Here is a 21,144-nt window from a genome sequence, read left to right on the forward strand (position 1 = left end):
GACTGAAGCTACACTTTTGGGGAGCATGTCCTCTGACCAGGGAACAGGAGGTGGGATATATGCAGACTCAAGACTTCTCAAAGAGGTGAAGGGAGATGCGGGAGGCAATGTGGCTTTCCATGGAGACAGTGGACAGCAGGGCCTCTGAGCTCTGGGAGACCCTCTAGGGCTGAGGTCAGCAGATGGTGGCCTTTCCAGAGTGTTCGCCACGGGAGGCCGAGAACCTTTCAGCACAGCTGGCCAGGACATTTCCAGCTTTGTGCAACTTTCTTTAAAAACATATATTTAATTAAAAATGAATATTTTAATATAAAATAATATAACAATTCATTAAGGCAGAACATTAACAAATGTTCCTTCTGCTTGCCAGGGGTGAATGACAGTTAATATTTTGGTACATTTAACATTAAGTGTTCTTTTATGAGTATATCTATACTTAGTATATATTTTAGGTATACAGTTTTAAATGTCATTCTCTTCTGATCTGTAATATGCTGCTTTCATTTACCATCTTCTCATGTATCTTATTTTTTAAAACACCTTCATGGCATTTCATTATATCCTACGCCCTTAGTTTGGTTGACCAATCGCCTTCTTGGTGATGGTTTGGGTTATTCCAATTATTTTGCTGATGATGAACATCTTTTTCTATTTTGGGTCCACATTCTTTGTATTTTCTATGCAAGATAGGTTTTTATCTCTTAAAAAATATTTGGATTTTGGAAACAGCCATAAGGTTTGTCATGATCCTTGTAAGATTCTTTATTCAGCACTGAATGTTCCAGGCTGGAACCATGCTGGTTCCGTGGCTGGAGACAGTCTCAGGCTCATCAATACATTACTGTGATGGTGGGTTTCATGTGGTTGTGGTCACAGGAAGGGGTGAAATCCTGCTCTGGAGTGGGGGCAGGGAGATTAGGGGGGAAGCTTTAAGGAGGACCTTTGATGTGAGCTTTAAGTAATTAGAAGTTGTACAGGTGAAAAAGAAACAGGAGGATGTATAAAACATACAAACTGAGGCTTAAAAGGCCAGTGAGGGTGAGAGAGCATGTCATGCTTCAGAACTGATGAGTCAAAGCTTGGTTTGAAACAGAGGAGCAGGTTCTGTGTGTGGAGGAAGGAGGATCCAGGCAGGAAGCTGCCAAGGGCTCTGGGACCAGGTTGCAGACTCCTCCCTGAGAAGTCAAAACTTGGAGGGAGGGAGAAGAGAGCAATGTTAGCCCAGACCCATGCTCCCTTCTTGTCTGGGGCTATAAACTTCAAGGGAAGGCTTACTACTTCAACTACCTGCTTCTTAGTTTCCTTTTCTGTAAGGTAAGACTAAACATAAACCTTGCATCACAGAGATTTTGTGGAGATCAAACAGGGTATCAAATGTAAAGTGCTTAGCACCATGCCTGCTTATTCAGTAAGTGCTCAGTAGATGCTTATTGTTGGCAACAAGGTTTTCAGCTGGGATGACATGTTGGATGTGGAGGTGGACTGGGGTTGGGGAGCCAAAGACAAGGTGCCAGTTGGGAGCCTGGATGGTGGTGATATGGAGAGATGATGGGGATCTGGACGCTATCTTGGCTGTGGGGCTGAGGAGAGTTGGCCACTGGAATTGGGAACATACAATGCCTTTTTGACAAAGCATTAAAATCAGCATTCCTTCCATGTGACTCACTGACTACCAGCACTGGATTAGCTTGGGTAGTTTTGCTGAAATACAGATTTCCAGGCAGCAGCTCAGTTGTAATGAGTCAGAATCTGTGGGAGTGGGACCCAAAAGTGCTTCTAAGTATGTTATTTTACTGACAGAGTAAAATAAAAATGAGTTGGTGACTAAAGATTGTGGGTTAAAAATTTGTAATGACATTGAATAAAGGAGCTATTATTTGTATACCAATTGTTTTGGAGAAAATGTCTTTCCAAACATGAGTCCAAAGGAGAAAATGAATGAGAAGGTGTTGGTGGCAAAGAGATTGGAAGCCATGATTCTGAAGGAGACTGTGTGTATGTGTATGTTTAAGATATTGCAAATCGATAATCCATTTACCTTGGAGTTTACACAGCTGCCTACAGGGCGATTCCTGACTCAAGGATAAATGGTACCCTATCACTGGGCTAGAGAACATGAATTTTCCAAATGGCTGTGCATCCTTATGATAGGGCTTTCAGGAAATGCCTAGAGAGAGCTTGTTCTCTTTAGAGAAGTGAGGTCACACATTTATGTCCCCTCCACCCAGTTCCCCATGGTGTATGTGTCACATGATGAGCACTTTTGTACAGGAGAGGGTAGTGTCTGAGACAGATCCTCTGAGGTCAGATGTGGTCACTGTTGTTTGAAAACTGAGTTTTCTACCCACTGAACTATGATTACCCTGAAGGCAGTATTTTCTTGTGTTTTCTTATCACACCTTTGTATCCATCAGGACAGGCTAGATTGAGCTGCCATCACAAGCCACCACAAACCCTCAGAGAGTTACAATAACAAGGGTTGATTTGTTGTTCATACCATGTGTCCTTCAGGGTCAAGCTGAGTCTTGGATCCATGTCCTTGTCACTCTGGCATCCAGGTCAACTCACGAAGCTTTAAGTCACAGGTCACTTCTTCTCACATCCCATTGGACAAAGGAAGTCACATGGCCCCATTTAAGTTAAAAATGTTGGGGAAGTTCAATGTGCTTTGTCCTTTGAAGGAGAAAACCAGAAATATTGGTTAACGGCCTGAATAACTTTCACCCCACTCTAACAAGTTAATTATGACTTGGTGTTGTGTTGACAGATTAATGAAATGGGCTTGCCATGAATCCAGAGCTGATAAAAACAAGGAGCTTAAGGAGGGTGCATGGGCCTGGGGGTGGTCCAGAGTGAATCCTGTTGATGTCTGGGTATCAAGATTCCATATTTGAATACAAGACACATGAGCCCTTTAACTTCAAATTTTTGTCTTCATCTATAAGCTAGGCAGGTAGTTACTGAGTTGGCATTTCTAGCTCCCTGATTTAAATGCTGAATGTTTTTCAAGGTCTTCCAGGGAAGTGCTTGGTGCCTAAAGCCAACCACTTGAGCTGTTTGCCCAAACACATGCCAGTGAAGTTGATAATGGAAATCCTAGATGTGCACAGCTGAAAAATGTGAGCAGCGAATGGAGTCAGCCTTCATGCCCAGCTGTTCCCACCACAAAGTGAATGCCAGGCCAGCAGAGCTATGAGGAGGATGGGCCCGGGTCCCAATGGCCTGCATTCAGATCTCATCTTTGGCACTTGCTGTGTGGCCTCAGTGAGTGACTTATCCTCTTTGTCCTTGGTTTCCTTTCTGGAGGGTGTCAGTGATAGCATCCTGTCACAGTGAGCTCAATGGTGAATGCTAGCTGTAATCCTGAATATCATGATTTGCTTCTCCACACTAAGATGCCTAGTGCTCATTGCCTCAGGTTTACAACATATAACATGGAAATACTGTTGAGGCCTCATGGGATGGTCATGAGATGTCATTGGGATTAAAGATGGTGAAATGTGTTAAACAACACTGACTTTTGATTAGTAAGTGACGACTAGGCATTTTCCCTGGCCCCTCAACTCACCAACTGTGTGGCCTCAGACAAGTTGCTTTATCGGTTCGTGCCTCAGTTTCCCCACTTGTAAAGCAAACATTGATTTGTTTATAGTCACATGCAGGGATTCTGAACCTCTGTTTTGACATGTGTGACAGCCCCTACACCAGTGTTTCTGACCACTGGAGAGAAATTACAAGGAAATATTTTCTGAAGAGTCAATGATGCCAGTACCCTAACATGGCTAAGGTCTGAAAGCTGGGCCATGACTCCACCTCTGCATCACTCAGCCCTTCTCACCTCCACCCAGGACCCAGTCTATCATGATGCCTCCCTGTCTCCCTACTCCCTTCTTCCAAACTCTTTGTACCATAGACAGAGTGAGCTTTCTAAGTAAGATGCATGCCTGACCAGATCACTGCCCAGCTCAAATCTCTCCAATGGCTGCTCTTGGCTTCAGGGTAAGAGCTAAACTGTACAGCATGGTGCACAAAGACCTTCACAATCTGGCCCCCATAGGAGCTTTATAGAACACTCCCTTCAGGATGCATTGCTCCTGCTAGGCTGTTCTTTGTAATTCTGGTTGGGTTCTCCAAAAGAACAGAACCAATAGGAGATCTATATTTGTATCTGTATCAGTGTCTGTGTCTACATCTATATCTATCTGTTATGAGAAGTTGGTTCACATGATTATGGAGGCCAAGAAGCCCAATGATATGCTTGTTGTCTGCAAGCTGGAGACCCAGGAAACCTGGTGGTGTAATTAAGCCCAAGTCTGAAGACCTGAGAACCAGGAGAACAGGTGGTGTAAAGCCCAGTCTGAGGGCAGAAGATGAGATGCCCCGGCATAACTGAGGCAGGAAGAAAGGGGCAAATTCTTCATTCCTCCTCTTTTTGTTACATTCAACCTTCAGTGGATTGGATGATGCCCATATACATGGAGAGGGCCACCTAGTCTCCTGAGTTGCCTGATTCAAATGCTAATGTCATCCAGAAACACCCTCAGAGACACACATAGAAGTGATGTTTAATCTGGGTACACTGTGGCCAGTTGAAGTGACACATAAAATTGACCATGCCTTTTTTGCCTCTGCTTCTGCACAGGCTGTTCTCTCTGCCAGGAACTAACTTCCTAGATGTGCCTCCTGACTAATTCCTGTGCATATTTAAGGATCTAATTTGGTGTCACTGTTGAAGGAATTCCTTCCTGGATCTGTCATTCCTCCCGCTGTGCCCTCTTCCTGTGTGCCCCTCTGCCCCAGCTAGTTGGGAGTGCCTCCTCAGGCTCTATGTGTATTCTTCTGTCTCCCTACCTCCACCTCACTTGACTGGGAGCTTCTAAAGGGCAAGATGATAAACACACTTATAAGTGCCCCTAGGTGTGCTGGACATTGTTCTAATAATGTGTTTAATACTCATTACCTTCTACTACAGTTGCTATTTTTACTCCCATTTTACATAGGAGTAATTAGCACAGAATAGTTAAGTAATGTGCCCATAGTCACACAACTAGTTAGTACCACAAGAAACACTCTGACAAGGCTGTCATGGGGTAGAAAATTGGTATTTGTTGAAATATGGTAAAAAGATTGAAAAAGAGAAACATCAGCCTTGAACAAGGAGACAGAACCCAAATCTAGGGCAGAACAAATCCCTTAAATATCATTAAGAACACTCAGATGTTTGTGCTTTCATAGAAATTTTGAGGAGGAAAAGGGGAGTGAGGCATTAGAAAAATTGAACCATCCATCCTTGGCTGGCAGGGTAGGAGCTGGGGTGGGAACTTCTTGGTTTGGAGAGAAAGCCATGCAGTATGAATATGTAATGCACATGTTATATATATTTTAGCCAAATCAATAAGGGAGCAAAAAAGAACATCATGCTGATTACTCCCTGTTATGGAAGTCCATTCCATGGTGCTCTGGGTTGTGCATTTCTTTGTTTGGAGACAAGTAACTCATTGGTGCTGGTGGTGATATTGATGGGTACTTGTGGGTTTGAGTTGGAGATTTGAGGTTATTACAGTGTAGAGATGGAGTATGATATCTTTCCCTCTCCTGGCCTTTTAAACTATTTTTGAAGTCCTAGTAGAGGTAGGGGAAGGCAGTAAAGAACTTTGTCAATGTACAACCTTGTGAAGCTATGGGCCCAACCAGGCCTTCTTGGGAATATAGATGACCAAGAGTGAGACATAGGAAGAGGACCATTCTCTTTCCACTGTCCTTGCAAGGTAGCTTCAGTGCTTGAAGGCTTAAGGTGACCACCAGTGGGCATGACTATGCCTAGAAGAGGGTCTGACAAAGGCCCTCTGCTATACATGAGTACAGCAAAGGCTGCCATTGGTTTGGGGCTTTTCTGAGAGCTGTTGGGCAGGTGACTCTCTTCTAGAAAACTGGAGAACATGACAGGCTTGAACCTGGCATCACTACCATGCTGACAGCTTATTAAATCACAAGAACAAACTTCTGGAAGGCCTGTTTGTTCTTGGAGCACTGGATGGCTTGTGGCCATCTTTGCATACATGTTGCTGCAAGTCATGGCCTGTCTTTGGAGAAAATAATGCCATGAGTGTGTGTGTGTGATGTGAAAAAATTGCTTTATTAAGAGCTGAATTTTGTGCTCCTAATTTGGACCATCCCTGTAGAATCCTCCTCGACTATATTTGATGGTAGAGAATGATCTCCTCTCAATTTGTATATCCAGCTTCACTTGGATAAATTTATGTAACTTGTACATATCAGGAAATTCCCCTCCCTAGACAGAATTGTTTCAAATTCTGTTTAGCTCATATTGCCTTGTGCATGAGTCCTTGGTCCAGCTGGGAGGGGCCATGGTGGCTGGTCTCACTAGAAAGCATGTGATCTGGAAAGGAGCAAACTGACTGGATATGTTGAAAAAAGGTGGCTAGAAAAATGATAGGCAGTAATTACAGCTTTTTCTATGCCTTGTTAGTTAATTTAAGTTTTGCACATAAATCCTATATGTGGCATCATGGTGGATTTATTTCTGAAATGTGAATTGACCTGATTTCATCATATTCTTGCTCCTGAAACTGATGACTGGTAGGACACAAAGGCAACCATAAGACCATGTTGTCCTGTATAATAGGTTTATTAGCTGAATCTATTGATGATAAACACAGATGCAAATGAAACCTTTAAGATCACTCGGAGACAGCTGGAAACTACAGATTTCTGTGTATGTGCAGGATAGGACATAGTATGAAGCACAAAGTTTCCATGAGGAAGTGCTAAGATTTCTGGATGTGAGCAGTGAAGATAGCACCTTTGAGTTGGGGGCTGAGGATCACAACAACAAATCTGATCCTTCTATCTCCCCAGAAAACTTTTGTAGTTCCCTAAACCCAACAGCAGGCTGGCAGGTGCCCAAAGTCCCACATACTTAGTTCCTTTACTTTCTTCTTCTGGTCTCTCTACGCAAGCAGTTTGAAACCAGTGTATAAAATAGGTGCCATTAGGGTGACACAAGAGGCTAAAATTGGGAAGAGATTATAAAATGTCGCAATAGTAATAAAAAGCAAGGACACTTTATTATTTTATTTAATTTTATTTATTTTAGCTGGGCTCCAGACCTTGTCTGTCTTGGTCCCATAAGGCCAAAAGTCATCATGAGATCTACACAGGCCAAGACAGATGCACCTCAGTCTTCTCTGTCTTCTGCTGGGAAAATACATGTCCCAGCTACTTGAGGGGAGATCTTAGTCATGGTGACAACTTGAAGACATGGGTAGTGCCAGGGTCCAGAGATTCAAATGCATATAGGGCCCAGGCAGTTAAAGTAATGAACTGGGCCAGGCAGGGATAGGGACTTACTTGAGGGACACAACCCTAGATTTGGCCACTGGGGGCCATGTGGACATGCAGGTGTGATGTAGCCAGATTTTAGAAGGCCAAATTCTGTGTGTGAAATTTATCTCTTTTTTTTTCAGTCAGTGAAAGGGAACTGTGTTGCGGATCCAGGGTCACGGGATTCAGACAGAAGGCTGCCCTACAGGGCGAGGAGGTAGTGGAGGGGGCTTATTTAATCTTCTTCTTGGGGTGGAGATTGTTGGTGTGGCTGCACTTCTTTTTGTTGCAGTTGACAGCGCAGGGGTGTTGTCAGGTGTAGCGCCTGCGGTGGATCACCTTGTCACAGTTGTATTTGTGGGTAAACTGGGAGTATCAGAGGGAGGGCTCACTGATACTGCCCCATAGACAAAGCACCAAGCACAGGGTGGACTCTTTCTGAATGTTGTAGTGTGAGAAAGTGCAGCCATCTTCCAGCTGTTTGCCTGCAAAAATCAGATGCTGCTGGACAGGCGGGATGCCCTCCTTGTCTTGGATTTTGGCTTTGACATTCTCAATGGTGTTACTGTGCTCAGCCTCGAGGGTGATGGTCCTGCCAGTCCAGGTCTCACAGAGACCTGTATCTCTCATCTGCTGGGGAGGTTGCTCTGTTGTCTCACTGAGAAGAAAGAGGATAGTGGAACTGGAAACCACTGGAACCGGGAACTGCCAAATCTAAAATTTGCCAATTCTTATTTTCTAAAAACATTGAGCATACCAGACAAAATACTTCTGTGGGCCAGATGTGGCTTGTGGTCCCCTGTCTCCATTATTGGATGTTTGAGCTTGTGCTGGCTCAGTGCTTGGTGCCCAACTGGCCTCCAACACCCTGAACTGTCTTCCTCTCTTCCTTATCCAGGAAGCCTCTCTACTATCAGGAAGGGGAATAAGATTAAACCCAAGATTGGGAGAAGTTGTCTGTTTGTTGTCTTAATGGGTTAGGTCATCATTAAATTTTCCTGAGCTGGTGGCTTTTTGTGGAAGAAGTATTTCAGCTTGGCTGAAATACAGAACACTGTTAATCTCAGGGTGTTCGAGCTGGGCTGTAACCCCATTAACACTCAGTGCATATTTCCTGTGAAAAAGGGTTAGGGATGACCAGAGCTCACAGCACAGAAATATCTCTGTCATGCACCCAGCAGAGGGGAAAGGTTTTGGGAGCACACACGGGAAAGCATTGTTAAAATAGGGGGACCAGGAGCAGCAGGAAGAATCACTTGACCCTGGGAATCTTAAAACTTGATAATCATTCTAACAGAGTCACCTGTACTTTGTCATCTAGAAATATCAACTGAGAAGGGTGGAAATGGGAGGGAGGGGGGGAGCATGGGGGGTGGGATGGGATGGGAGTAATAGACAGAAAACTGTACTTGAAAAATAATTAAATAAAAAAAATTGGGGGAAAAAAGAAATATCTATTACCTTGAACCTGGGGTTAGATGCCTGCTCCCCAGAGGGACTCTGGAAACAGATTTATTCGTGCAGCAATAATTGAAGAGTTCATTTGTTTCCAGTGTGGATCTTTCAACCACAATCAATTTCACTCCCTGTCATAAATAATGGAGGTCACCCAGGCAGCCAGGCAGGGTGGGAGTTGGCTGGAGTTGTTGACAGTGTTCAAGTAGCATTCACAGAGAGGGGCACAACCCTGTGACAGAGTTTGGAGGGGGCTTGAGTGGCAGATGTGTGTGTGTTTTAGCAGAACTGCCCCACCCCCCCGCCACCTTAAATGGGAAAGACATTTAGACATTGCATTATTAACTACTAGGGGAGCAACAAGATTGCATCAGTGGACCCATCACTTAGGCTGCTGCATGGGGTGTGGGGTGTGTGGGGTGTGCTGTAGTTGTACCCCATCTCCTTCAGGCCCCTTAGGCACCAGGCCTGTTTCTCAGGAAATCTCAATTGCTGGAGAAATTAATAAGCATTCTGCTGTAATTGGCAGGGTTTCAGGGGTGCTCCAGGTTAGGTGCCCTGAGGCACTGTGGAGAACAGCTGTTTGAAGTTTGAATTGTATGAAAATAGAGAAGAAAGGATTAAAAAAATCAGCTTTGGCTGCTTTACAGAGGTTTCATTGCGAATAAAATAAAATGTAGAAATTTTAAGACTTCCCACCTCTGGAATATACTGACTTAAATCTATCCCTCAGCTTCATCCTTTTCTCCTGGCTCATAGTGCTGCTGAATCTGTGGCCTCTCTTTACAGTCTCAGGGACTTTGCACATGCAGCTTCTTTTACCTCACACCTCTTCCTTTTCTTCACTAGGCTCAGCCTTACTTGATTTATGATTCAATTTAAGTATAATTTCCTCAAGGGCACCTTCTAGACCCAGTTGTATGCTCTCATGGCAACCTCTACCACTTTTTCCACATACTGGTCATAGTTGAAATCAAACAATCATTTGTATAATTGTTTGGTAAATATCCACTTCCTTTTCTAACCTGAAAACTTCCTGGGAAACAGGGACAATGTCAGTCTTGTTCAAATTGTACAACCAACATGCCAAGAGAAACTGGAGAATATCTTGTCGGGTCTCTAGTTCTAATGTCTTCCTGTGTATTCTTGTAGCCTAGTGGTCAGCTTGTCAGGAGAAGGAGGCAGGATCAGTGGGGCTTACGTGGGGCAAATGAACCTACTTTTGGCTGACTTCCAGGCTGTGGCTACCACTCAACAACCACTGTCTGGAAGCCAGATGGGCTGGACATTAGGGTACATCCAGAAAGGGATTGCAAGTCAGGTGGTGGCAGTACCATCAATCTAGGTGGTTGATCCATTTCAAGCAGACAGATATGCAGACAGTGAGCAAGGGTCCAGATCAGGTCAATGAAACATGTACGGGCAGGTTTGGTAGCTCCTTTTGGGAGTGATTTCTTCCCTTTTAAGGGAGAAAATACAGGAAGAAGTGACCCCATTTCTCCTCTACATTGTTTTCTCCATTTCCCCCATTCTTTTCCTTCAATGAACTGGATGTGAAACTTAGAACTGCTGACGCCATCGCAAGTCATGAGGAGGGCAGGCAGCACAAAGCCCACACATGCTGAGGATGGCAGAATGGATGATGGAAAACACTGTTTTTGATGGTATTGTTAAGTGGATCATACTACCCCCTGGCCCACCCTCTTCTTCCACTAGACATACAGTCTCATAGTTTATAAATTGTCTCATTGTTTAAGACGTTTGAGTGATTGCCTGCTGCTGAAGACATCTTCACTGATAAAGTTATATTCCCTCATCCTCGCTTTTCATTACTGGCCTCCTCCTCCTCCTCATTATTATATATTTCTCTCAGTGCTACTTTATGTTGAATGGGTACAGGGATTTTCAAGACTGTGCTTGGCTGCTGGGTGGGGAGGTGTGCTTTTTTTTTTTAAACAACAGATGCTTCATTTTTTTCTTTTTTATTCAATTATTGTTCAGGTATGGTTTTCTGTTTTTTACTCCCATCCCAGACAACCCCAAGCCCTCCCCATCTCCTTCTCATTTCCACTCCCCCCCCCTAATTTTTATAAAATGTGTCCTTTATACATGTTCCTGTAAACCCTTCCCCTGTTCCTCTGAAATTCCCTGCCCTCTCCCCTCTGGTCAGCCTGTTCTCTGGGTGGGGAGTTCTTGATGTGCCTTCTCTCCTCCTTAAGTCACTGTCAGAAAGAACAGACAAACTATTGAAAAACAGCATTTTCACAGAGCATTGCACCTCATACACCCTTGATCTCACACAAAGGTCTCACACACCCTTGATCTCATTTGATCTTTACCACAACCTTGTAAGATGATCTGATCTGTGACCCTTATCCATTTCAAGCACATGAAAGGTGAAGTTTGGATGGAAGTGACTTGCCCAGTTCATCCAGTCACAAGAAGCAGACATTCAAATTCAGGTCTTGAGACTTCTGTTTTGTACCCCTGACCACAGTGGCCTCTTTGGAGTGGGCACTGGGGGTGATGCAAATTTTTCATTCATTTCTCTATTCCTTTCCAGTAGGGAGGGAGACCACAGAATTTGCAGTTATGATTTAGAAGTACTGGCTTTCGCATAGTCCTCCCTACCCTTTAACAATCCCATTAGCAGTAGGACCTGTTTTGGGACTCAGCCAGACAGATCATATCTGGATGTGTCCATGCCAGAAGGCAAACTTAGGGGCCTGAGTGTTCATCTTATTGGGCTGTAGAAATCCAACTTCCTGGCCTCTGAACTCAACATAGTAGGGTGGCTGGGACCTCACTAGGTAGAGTTCAGTGCCACCTTGAAATTTTGCAGCATTTCAAAGGTAGAGGGCTCATTAACCCACATCAGCTGCAGATGTGAGAACAGCTCCAAGGGAGTGATAATGTGTCTGGTTGCCTCAGTGACTCTGGCTCCAAAGTGAAACCAGGAAAGGACCCTGGTACCTGCTCAGCTCCCTACACTCTCCCAACTCAACTGTCCTCAAGCTCTATCTGTGTCCTAAGTGTCCCCACTAACCAAAGATAGCCTTATTATCTGTCCTACTGAGAAAATATAAACACCAGATGCCAGGCATTTTCCCAGCTCAAGTCCTTCCTTAGACAATGTGTGTGAGATGTCTGAAGAACATCACCTTCGATGCTGTCATCATCAACATCATTGTCATCACCAAGATCATCTCCAAAAGTGTGGGGGGCTCCACCACAGGGCCTGCCTAGCCACCACGGATAAGAATAAGTCTACCAAGATATGATCTGCTTGAGGAGGAAAGGTGGCCAGTCTCTCAAAGGAGAAGGGCCAAGAGCCTTTTCCTCAATGGGCTTTTATTAGGTTCATTTTGCACAGGAATGCAGGTAAAGCTCATTAATCATTGTCAGTCAATAAGGATCAAACAATAGGTAACAAAGAACTCTGAGGGCCTATTTTGAGTTGGGGTCAGATAGCTAAAGAGCTATAAAACTTTGAGGAACAAATGTACTTCTTGCTTGGACCCTTATTTAATTGAGAGCATTCTAAACAAACCAGGTTTCACAGGATTTTACATATTCTTTCTTAGGCCTGATTGCCTTAGGGGACCCACACTTAACACCACAGGGCGGTACCCACCACCAGCATTGTTTCAGGTTTAAGTCATGCAGGGGTAGTAAGGCAGCCAAGAGATTAGGAGGAGACTTCTTGCAGACAGAATGAGGATTCAGGCTATATCATAGCCGAGGGGTGAAGGTCCATCACCCCCTTTTGCTGTAGCCCCCCAAGTCCTTCCTTGGGGCCTCCACATGATGGTGCATGTCTTAGGTCATTCCCCCTTGGGGAATCTTCCCTGTCATTAGCTAACCAACTAAGCACTGGGGGCCAGTTATGGATGAAGTAAAATGATCAGAAGTAGTGCTCCTGCTAGGGAGATAAGCTTTGTCTCCTTAGTGGCTTATGGTCTGAAGGTTGCTCATTCAGCCTTAGCCATGCTGGGCAGGTCAGTTACAGTTTCTGAAACCAGCCAGGGTGGTTCCTAACACAACAGTGGGATCAACAGCAACTATAATATCAAGAACTGAGGTTTATCAAGCACTATATGTGCTTGGTGCACTGCTAAGCAACTTTCACTTTATCTCATTGACTTCTTACAAGTGCCCCACGAAATCAGTGCTGATGTCAGATGCGATTTGCACAGGAGGAAGCTGAGCACAGAACACTAAGTGGCCTGCTTGGAGCCACACACGCATTCATGCTGAAACCAGAATGGAGCCCAGGCACCTTCTGACCCTGAGCCTGAGTTTTATGTTGCTTCTTCAGAAGAGAACAGAAGTAGTCAGCAATTTCTATTAATCAATAAAATTATATTCTATCCCTTGTGCAATTACATCTCATATCCCTGAAGCCCAGGGTCAAGAATGGGAGTGTGGAAGGAAACATGGACTGGTTGTGCCAACTGGGACTGTCCTGAGGGTTAACTGAGATGTAACTGAGAATTAGGGAGGATTGGCCAAAATGGATGCAAGGCATTAGCAAGGCACAGGGGTCCTCCTCTTACAGATAGAGGGAGGGGCTTGGGTTAAGCTCATTTTCTCATAGGCCTTGTGGCTCCCTACTTCCTCCTCCCAACAGGAGGAGCTTTGCCCAAACCCAGTTTTCCATGGGTCTTTCCCAGAGAACTCCAGAATTCCTGATGCCAACTTCTATTCCCTATTGTCAAGGTGCTCTCATACTCACCCTATGACAAGGGAGAGTAATAATAGTGGGGTGGGATCTCTCCCTAGAACAGATTCCCACAGAGGATCCAGCTGAGCACTATGGCCTAAGAACATGTCTGTCTAGGAACAACAAGAATAATGGGGGATCTCATCTCCTCTTACTGACCCTGGTTCTAAGTCTGCAATAAAGCCATCTGTGTGACACTGTGGCATTTCTCACAGATACTGCACCTGACAGATGGCAACCACAAAGGGATCCACCTTATTGATAGCGATGTTGCTCTGTGCCTGGAACATAGTGAGCCCTCAACTGTCAAGGTGTGCCAATTGTCAAGGCATTGTCATGGTCATGACAGTCATCTCCACTGTGAACATGGCCATCACAACACCTGCCCTTTCCTCTGTGACTTTACTTGGGTGCCCCTGCAGCCCGCAAATTTGGCAGGAGCGCTTTAAGAAACTGGCCCTCCTGCTTCAGTGCTCCATCAGAGAAATGTCAGGGGCTGAGTCTTCTCCCCAAAGTAATGTGTCCTGTCAATCCGCCCTCAGCCCATAGACCTGCAAGACCACTGACAGCAGCCAGAGAAGAGTTATTTTGTCTCACTTAATTGCCCTTTTTGTTTTGTAAACACAAGGCTTGCAGCTTATGGTCTGACAGCTAGAGTAGCCTTTTTCTTATTAGGAAAAAAAAGACATTTGGGCTCATAAAAAAGGTTTCCCTCAGTTTTCTCCAAAAGACCCCAATCCCCATTTGCCTTCTGCAAGGACTTGTTTTTGCTTTTTTTTTCCAGAAAGATAACAGCACCACTATCAGACAGACCCCAGTGGCCTTGGGCAAATAGCTGTCCCTCTCTGGCCTCGGTTTTTTCTTCTATGAAATGGGGATGATAATAGACTAACCACAAAGGGATGTTCCAAAAATTTACTAGTGCAGTGTGGCAGAGTTACTGGGAGCCAGAGTTTGGACCCAGAGCTCTTGGGTTCAAATCCCAGCTCTGTCACTCACTAACTATGTGTGTGATGCAGCTTCTCTGTGCCTCAGGTTCCTGTTGTGTCAAAAGTTCCTGGATGCTAATAGGCTTCCACCAAGAAGGAGGCATATGTGAAAACACTGTGCCTTCTCCCACAACCAAGTTTAAAGACAACAAGGTTTTAATAACAAAAACGCAGCCAAAACACAGAAAATTGAACTGTACGGAAGTCTGACAACAACGAACCATTCAGCCAGACCAATAAGAGGGGTGGAGCCAGCAGCGGGGTAGGGTTGGGCAAGAAAGACCCCTGGACCCAGGCACGCAGGCAGTTGTGGCGCGGATTCCAGGTGTGGGGTAGCAATGGGCGGACCCAGTGAGGGCGCAAGGTGGCAGACTGATGGCAGTCACACATTTGCCTGCAGATAAACCAATGAAGGAGCAAGCAGGGAGACAGACTGCGCAGGCCCCAGCAGCAGGAAGCAGCAGAGGGGACTGCCATTGCCCCTCTCTGACCCCGCCCCCACATATAGCATCAAAACCCAGCGCCTGAGTTGCCCCGCCCTGGTAACACCTAGGGCTCCTCTCCTCATATGTAACAGGCACGAACAGAGCAAAACATAGCTCAAGAACTCAAAGCCCCAGAGCTGATAACTCTAAGCAACCAAGAAATAGTGAACCTCTCAGATGCACAGTTCAAAACACTGGTGATCAGGATGCTCACAGAACTGGTTGATTTTAGTTGCAAATTAGAGGAACAAATGAAGGCTAAACTAATTGAAATGAAGGGAAATGCTCACAAGAAACCAATAGTGATGGAAAGGAAACTGGGATTCAAATCAAGGGAGTGGACCAGAAGGAAGAAAAAATGACCAAACAGAAAATTATAAAGAAACAAGAATTCAAAAAAAATGAGGAGAGGCTTAGGAACCTCCAGGACATCTTTAAACATTCCAACATCCAAATTATAGGGGTACCAGAAGGGGAAGAGGAACAGCCACAAGTGGAAAACTTATTTGAACAAATAATAAAGGAGAACTTCCCCAGTCTGGCAAAGGAAATAGACTTCCAGGAAGTCCAGGAAGCTCAAAGAGTCCCAAAGAAGTGGGACGCAAGAAGGAACACACCAAGGCACATCATCATTACAATAGCCAAGATTAAAATGAAGGACAGAATCCTAGAAGCATCAAGACATAAGGGGACAGTCACTTACAAAGGAGTGCCCATCAGACTGTGAGCAGGTTTCTCAAAAGAGACCTTACAGGCAAGAAGGGGCTGGAAAGAATTATTCCAAGTCATGAAATCCAAAGATCTACAACCAAGATTGCTCTACCCAGCAAAGCTTTCATTTAGGATGGAAAGGCAGATAAAATGCTTCTCAGATAAGGTCAAATTCAAGGAGTTCATCATCACCAAGGCCTTATTCTATGAAATGTTAAAGGGACTTATCTAAGAAAAAGAAGATAAAAAATATGAACAGTGAAAGGACAACAAACTCACAGTTATTAACATCCACACCTAAAACAAAAGCAAACTAAGAGGACAGCTAGATCGGGAGGGGAAACATAGAAATGGAGATTACATGGAGGGTTAGCAACAGGGGAGTGGGAGGAGGAGAAGGGGGGAGAAGGTACATAGAATAAGTAGCATAGATGGTAGGTAGAAAATAGATATGGGGGAAGGCAAGAGTAGTATGGGAAATATAGAATCTAAAGAACTTGAGACATGTGGTCATAAACTAAAGGGGGGGGAATGGTGGGGGAGGGATGTGCAGGGTGGAGGGGAATGAAGGGGGGAATAGAACAACTGTAATGGCATAGTCAATAAAATATATTTTTAAAAAAGTGGATGCTAATAACAGTGCTTATTGCAGTTTATTAGGGAGGTTGAACAAGTTAACACGTGTAAAGCACTTAAAGGAGTGCCTGGCACATAGTGGGGAGGTGTTATTATTTTCCTCCAGATCAAAGGTTACAAAAGTACTCCTCAAAGGACTCTTCCTAACAAAGGAAGACTTTGTTAGGATTTAATAATTTGGGGATATAAAATTCAGATTTCTGGCTTCTCTTGAGGAACTGGAGGATCAATGATATCATTGCAAGCACATTTTTTGCATGACAACAGTTGCTGGGCTGAGCAGTGGCTCCTGACATTACTGTGAGGATCTATGGGCATTTAGATCCCCTGTCTCTCAGCCACAGACCCCTGGAGGTTTTGTGGCGTGAAATGACCCCCTTGGCATGACATGAGCAGTCAGCAGAAGGTGTTTTATATACTGCCCTGAATCCCTGTGAATTAGCTTGCCATTAACATGAAAAATATTAAGCTATAAACAGTTCTCACTCTCAGATGCCACCATAGAAGCCCTTTTTTTCTCCCAAGATGCTCGTCCAGTGTTAAGCTCAGGAAATTTATCATCTGACATGGAATGACGCTTTACCTTGACTGGGAGGTGGCCACTTTTGGCCACATAGGGCATGCCTATTTCCCCAAAGGACTCTATCCATTTTCAGAGTGAAAGGTTAAAATACATTCTCATGTTTCTATTTGTACCCAAATGTTAGCCATTTTAACTTCAGTCCAGTCGCCAGAATCTCTGGGTCTGTAGAATAGCACATATGTACATGAGACTTTATATGCTCTTCAGTTTAAATGCTGGAATGGTTATAAATCTTAAGTACACATTATTTAAATGCATATTTCCACATAAATTGCTCCTCTATGCACTCCAAATATCTACTCACCACCACTCTGCCTTCCTGATTTGCACCCTTCATCTTGTTGAAAACTTTGGCCTGACCACAGAACAGTCTGTAAGCAAATGCCCAATAATATGAACCTACAGAAATCATTTCCAAGACTTAGCTCCTTCCTGAAGAAAGAAAAAAGGAGGGAGATTACCTTAGCAAAACAAGATCTGAATAGTAGGTAGGTACTGGGTCAGTCTTATAAAAAAGTAAAAGAGCTAGATAGGTAGGAGCTGAGTGGGTAAGAGCTGGGTGGGTGGTACTAGGGTGTAGAGAGTGGCAGACCAGGGCACATGTACTCCATCTAGAAGAGGCAGCTGAGGCTGCTCCAGCCCATAATGACCAAGCAGGCATAGGGCCCAGGGACACCAGATAATTCAATTTGAAAAGAACGATCAGAACTCTTGGCTTTTTTAAGTAATCTTCCAGTTTTTGTTAAATATTGACAATTAACAAAAACTAAAAACAAACCACTTTGTGAACCATGCAAAACACACAGGGGATTGATCTGGGCTCTGAGTATAGTCTTTGTGGTGTGGAATATTAGTGATGTGCTTGGGACTTGGAGTAAGAAGACGGGACTAATTTTCTTGCTTCCTAGCTGACTGGTCCCAATTGCCAGCATCACTGAAACTCTGAACTCCAGGCTTTTTATCAGTGAAATGGAGACATGACAATTTGCCTAAGAATTATTATTGAAGATTAAATGAAAAAATTCTTGTGTAAATCTTGGCACATTGCCAGCAGGTAGCATACTAAAAGCTCAGACAATAAATGGGAATTGTTGGAGGCTTCCTGTGTGAAAAGCATGTACTTTTTTGCTGGTTACTGTTAAATCGCCTTTCACTATGGTCATGGTTGTGGGCTGTGTCCAGGAAAAACATGGACATGATTTGATCTCGGTGATTTCCAGGTACTTTCCTGGTACTATCATCTCCTTTTAAAATAGTTCCTCCGGAGCTGAGTACACTGGCCCCACAGGGTGTAGCTCCAGCTTCCCTTTCCTGCCACAACTCAGCAGAGAAATGCAAATACTGCTGTTTGCTGTGCACTCAGTTTGGCTGCTAGTTGATTCAAGGAAGACCGAGTTGGGGGCAGTGCGGCATCACAGACTGAGACGAAGAGGCCCTGGGCAGGGGCTGCTGTTTGCCAAGTCCTTCCTTGGCATGAAATGAGCAGTCAGCCGAAGGTGTTTTATATACTGCCCTGAATCCCTGTGAATTAGCCTGCCATTAACATGAAAAATATTAAGCTATAAACAGTTGGGATGTTTAACAGTCTCCACTGAGGCCCACAGCGACAGGCATTAAGGAGTGCAGGCTGTGTCAGTGAGCAATGGCGGGGGTGGGGGGGTTGGAGGGGGCACACAGCAGGAAGGGAAAGGCAGGCTGTGGCATAGCAAAAAGTGCCAGGCTGAGGATGTGCACGTACAGACATACCTCCACATGGGCACATGTAGACACAAACACAAATGCTCACATACATGCATGCACATGTCCACATACATATATGAAATATTCACGTGTAAGCACATACATATTCAGAAATTGACTTGCCCAGGCAAAGACACACACGTGCAAATTCACATTCACAGGCACTCAGATACCCCCAGGTCATCCTTGGCTCATACACGGACCCAAGGGCACAGTCACTTGTATCCATAAATGCACACATGCACAAGCACAGAGCTGTTTCCTGATGTTGATATTATGATTTGGTTTGATCTGAGAGCAAAACCCATTTCCTGTCAATTTGCAGTAGAGCTGCCCAAATGATGACTTCACTTAGTGACTGCCAGCTTTGGTGACAGTTCCATGAGATTTGGCATCAACAGAACAGTGCCTTCGTAGAAGGTGCAAGTACTAAGGTTAAAAGAATGTGAGCAATCGGTGGGCTTTTTGTAAGTAATTTAGCTGGTATAGATTCTGACGGTTTTGCTTTCCTGGGTTTCTACACAGTGGTGGAGCTCATGAACTTTCCATGGCTCCCTTTTGCATTAGATTCAGTCCACGCTCATGAAGTTTGTACTTATATGTTTTCACTACTTGTCCTAACCCATCTTAGCTACTCTTCATTATGCATGTTACTCTCCAGATATCCTGTGCAATTTTCTCTTTCTTTAAACACCCTGTTCTTTCATTTCCCATGTCTTTGCACATACACTGACATCTGCCTGACAAGCTCTTTTTCTTCTTTCTCATTTTTCAAAGCCCAGTAGAAATGTCAATTCTGGTAATATTTCTTGACTCACCAGGCAAAAATCCTTTCATTTATTGTGAGCCTACTATGGGTTTACCCTGTGCTAGGGATTTGAAGATGGATTCGATATAATTCAGGCCCATGGGGAATTCCCTGGAATTAGTCTGAGTGGCACTTTGGCCATTGTATTGGAAGTATTTGCATGTCTGTGTTCTTCCTAAACAATAAGCTTCTTGAGGTCTGAAGCTGTGCTTTTCATCTCCTTGCCCCCAGGGCCTCTCACAGTGCCTGACTAGAGTAGATTGGTAGGTTCTCCTCAGGCAGGAAAGGAATTTGTTACAACAAAATACCAACAATAGCAACCAGCTGTGAGCTGTAAGTGGACTCATTGGTGTTGAGCCTTGTAATGAGGGAGGAAGGAGGTGATCTCATGGGCCTGATCTTGTGGAAGATTTTAAGTGCTATGTTGCAATGGCTCTGGTTGTTGAACTAAGAAAGAGCAGTTTTGCAGAATGTTTACATTCCTGTGACCATTAGGTTTCAACAAACCAGAAACAGGTCTGGTGCTAGCCTGAGAGGCCACTGGGAGCAGGGATGGAGAAAAGTGGACTAAAAAGTACAGCGGTCAGGACCAGTGGGCCTGTTGGGTTAGATAGAGAAAGAGGGTTGGATGGGTCTGGGTATCTGCTTGGTTTACTGAGTGAGCAGAGGTTTAATTCCTGAGATGGGGAGACATGAGGAGCAGGTTTGGGTAGAAATGTCAATGGGGCTAATTGTGAGAGGAGGATTCATGCAAATTCTTTTATTAGGATGTGGTCCCAGGAAAAAATTGGTAGGAATGTAGAACAGGGCAGTGGGGGAGGCCAAGCAATGGTGTGGTAAGTAGCAAAGTCCAGGGCAGCTGTGGCAGAGACTCACAGGGAAGCCCTGGAGACAGTGTAGGTCACCCCTTAGAGTTGTCCTGGTTGTGGGCCTGCACCTGTCAGTCATTGGTTAAAGACTATCTCCAGTGGGGACATAAATCCCTAGGTATGTGTGGCCCTGTGCATGTCCAGGAAAAATGCCTCCACAGCCTGTATACAGCCCTCCATCAAACCAAAACAGATGTTGGCTTTTGGGAGGGGCAACCACAGGAGGATGGCCTGCACAAAACCAGAAGAAGGATCTAGGGAGTGTGGAAAAAGCACTGACATGGTGATATAGAGAGTTTAGTTTGAGACATGTTGAATCTGGGTTACATGTGGGATGAGTCATCTGTTGATAATCATTCCATCAATATTATGAAATGTGTACCATGTGCCTGGTTCTGTTGTAGGCAACAAGGCTCCTGACAGATACCATATATTTTGAATTATAAGACATACTCCCCCCAATATGTGAGGAAAAGGGGGGTGCCTCTTATAGTCTGAATTAGCTTACCTGGCTCGCTGTGGGGAAAGGGCGGCAGTGGAGCAGGGTCATATGTTATTAAATATTTTACCACATTTTTGGCTTCAAAAATGATTTTCCCAGACTTCTGGCCAAGATGGAGGTGTAGGTAGACACGCTGTACCTCCTCGCACAACTAAAATAAGGACAACAACAATTTAGAAACAAAATAACAACCTGAACTGACAGAATATTGAACTGTATGAAAGTTCAACAATCAAGGAGTTAAAATAGACACATTCATCCAGACTGGTAGTGATACAGGGTGCAGCCAAGGGGGGGGG

General features: G+C 44.4%; 1 pseudogene; it reads right to left on the reverse strand.

Annotated features, from left to right (window-relative positions):
- Positions 1 to 7,575: 7,575 nt before the first annotated feature.
- LOC119004153 (ubiquitin-like) lies at positions 7,576 to 7,974 on the reverse strand (annotated as a pseudogene).
- Positions 7,975 to 21,144: the final 13,170 nt, after the last annotated feature.

The sequence above is a fragment of the Sturnira hondurensis genome, unplaced genomic scaffold (assembly GCF_014824575.4).
Source record: "Sturnira hondurensis isolate 20B ecotype Veracruz unplaced genomic scaffold, ASM1482457v3 Scaffold0019070, whole genome shotgun sequence".
NCBI lineage: Eukaryota > Metazoa > Chordata > Mammalia > Chiroptera > Phyllostomidae > Sturnira > Sturnira hondurensis.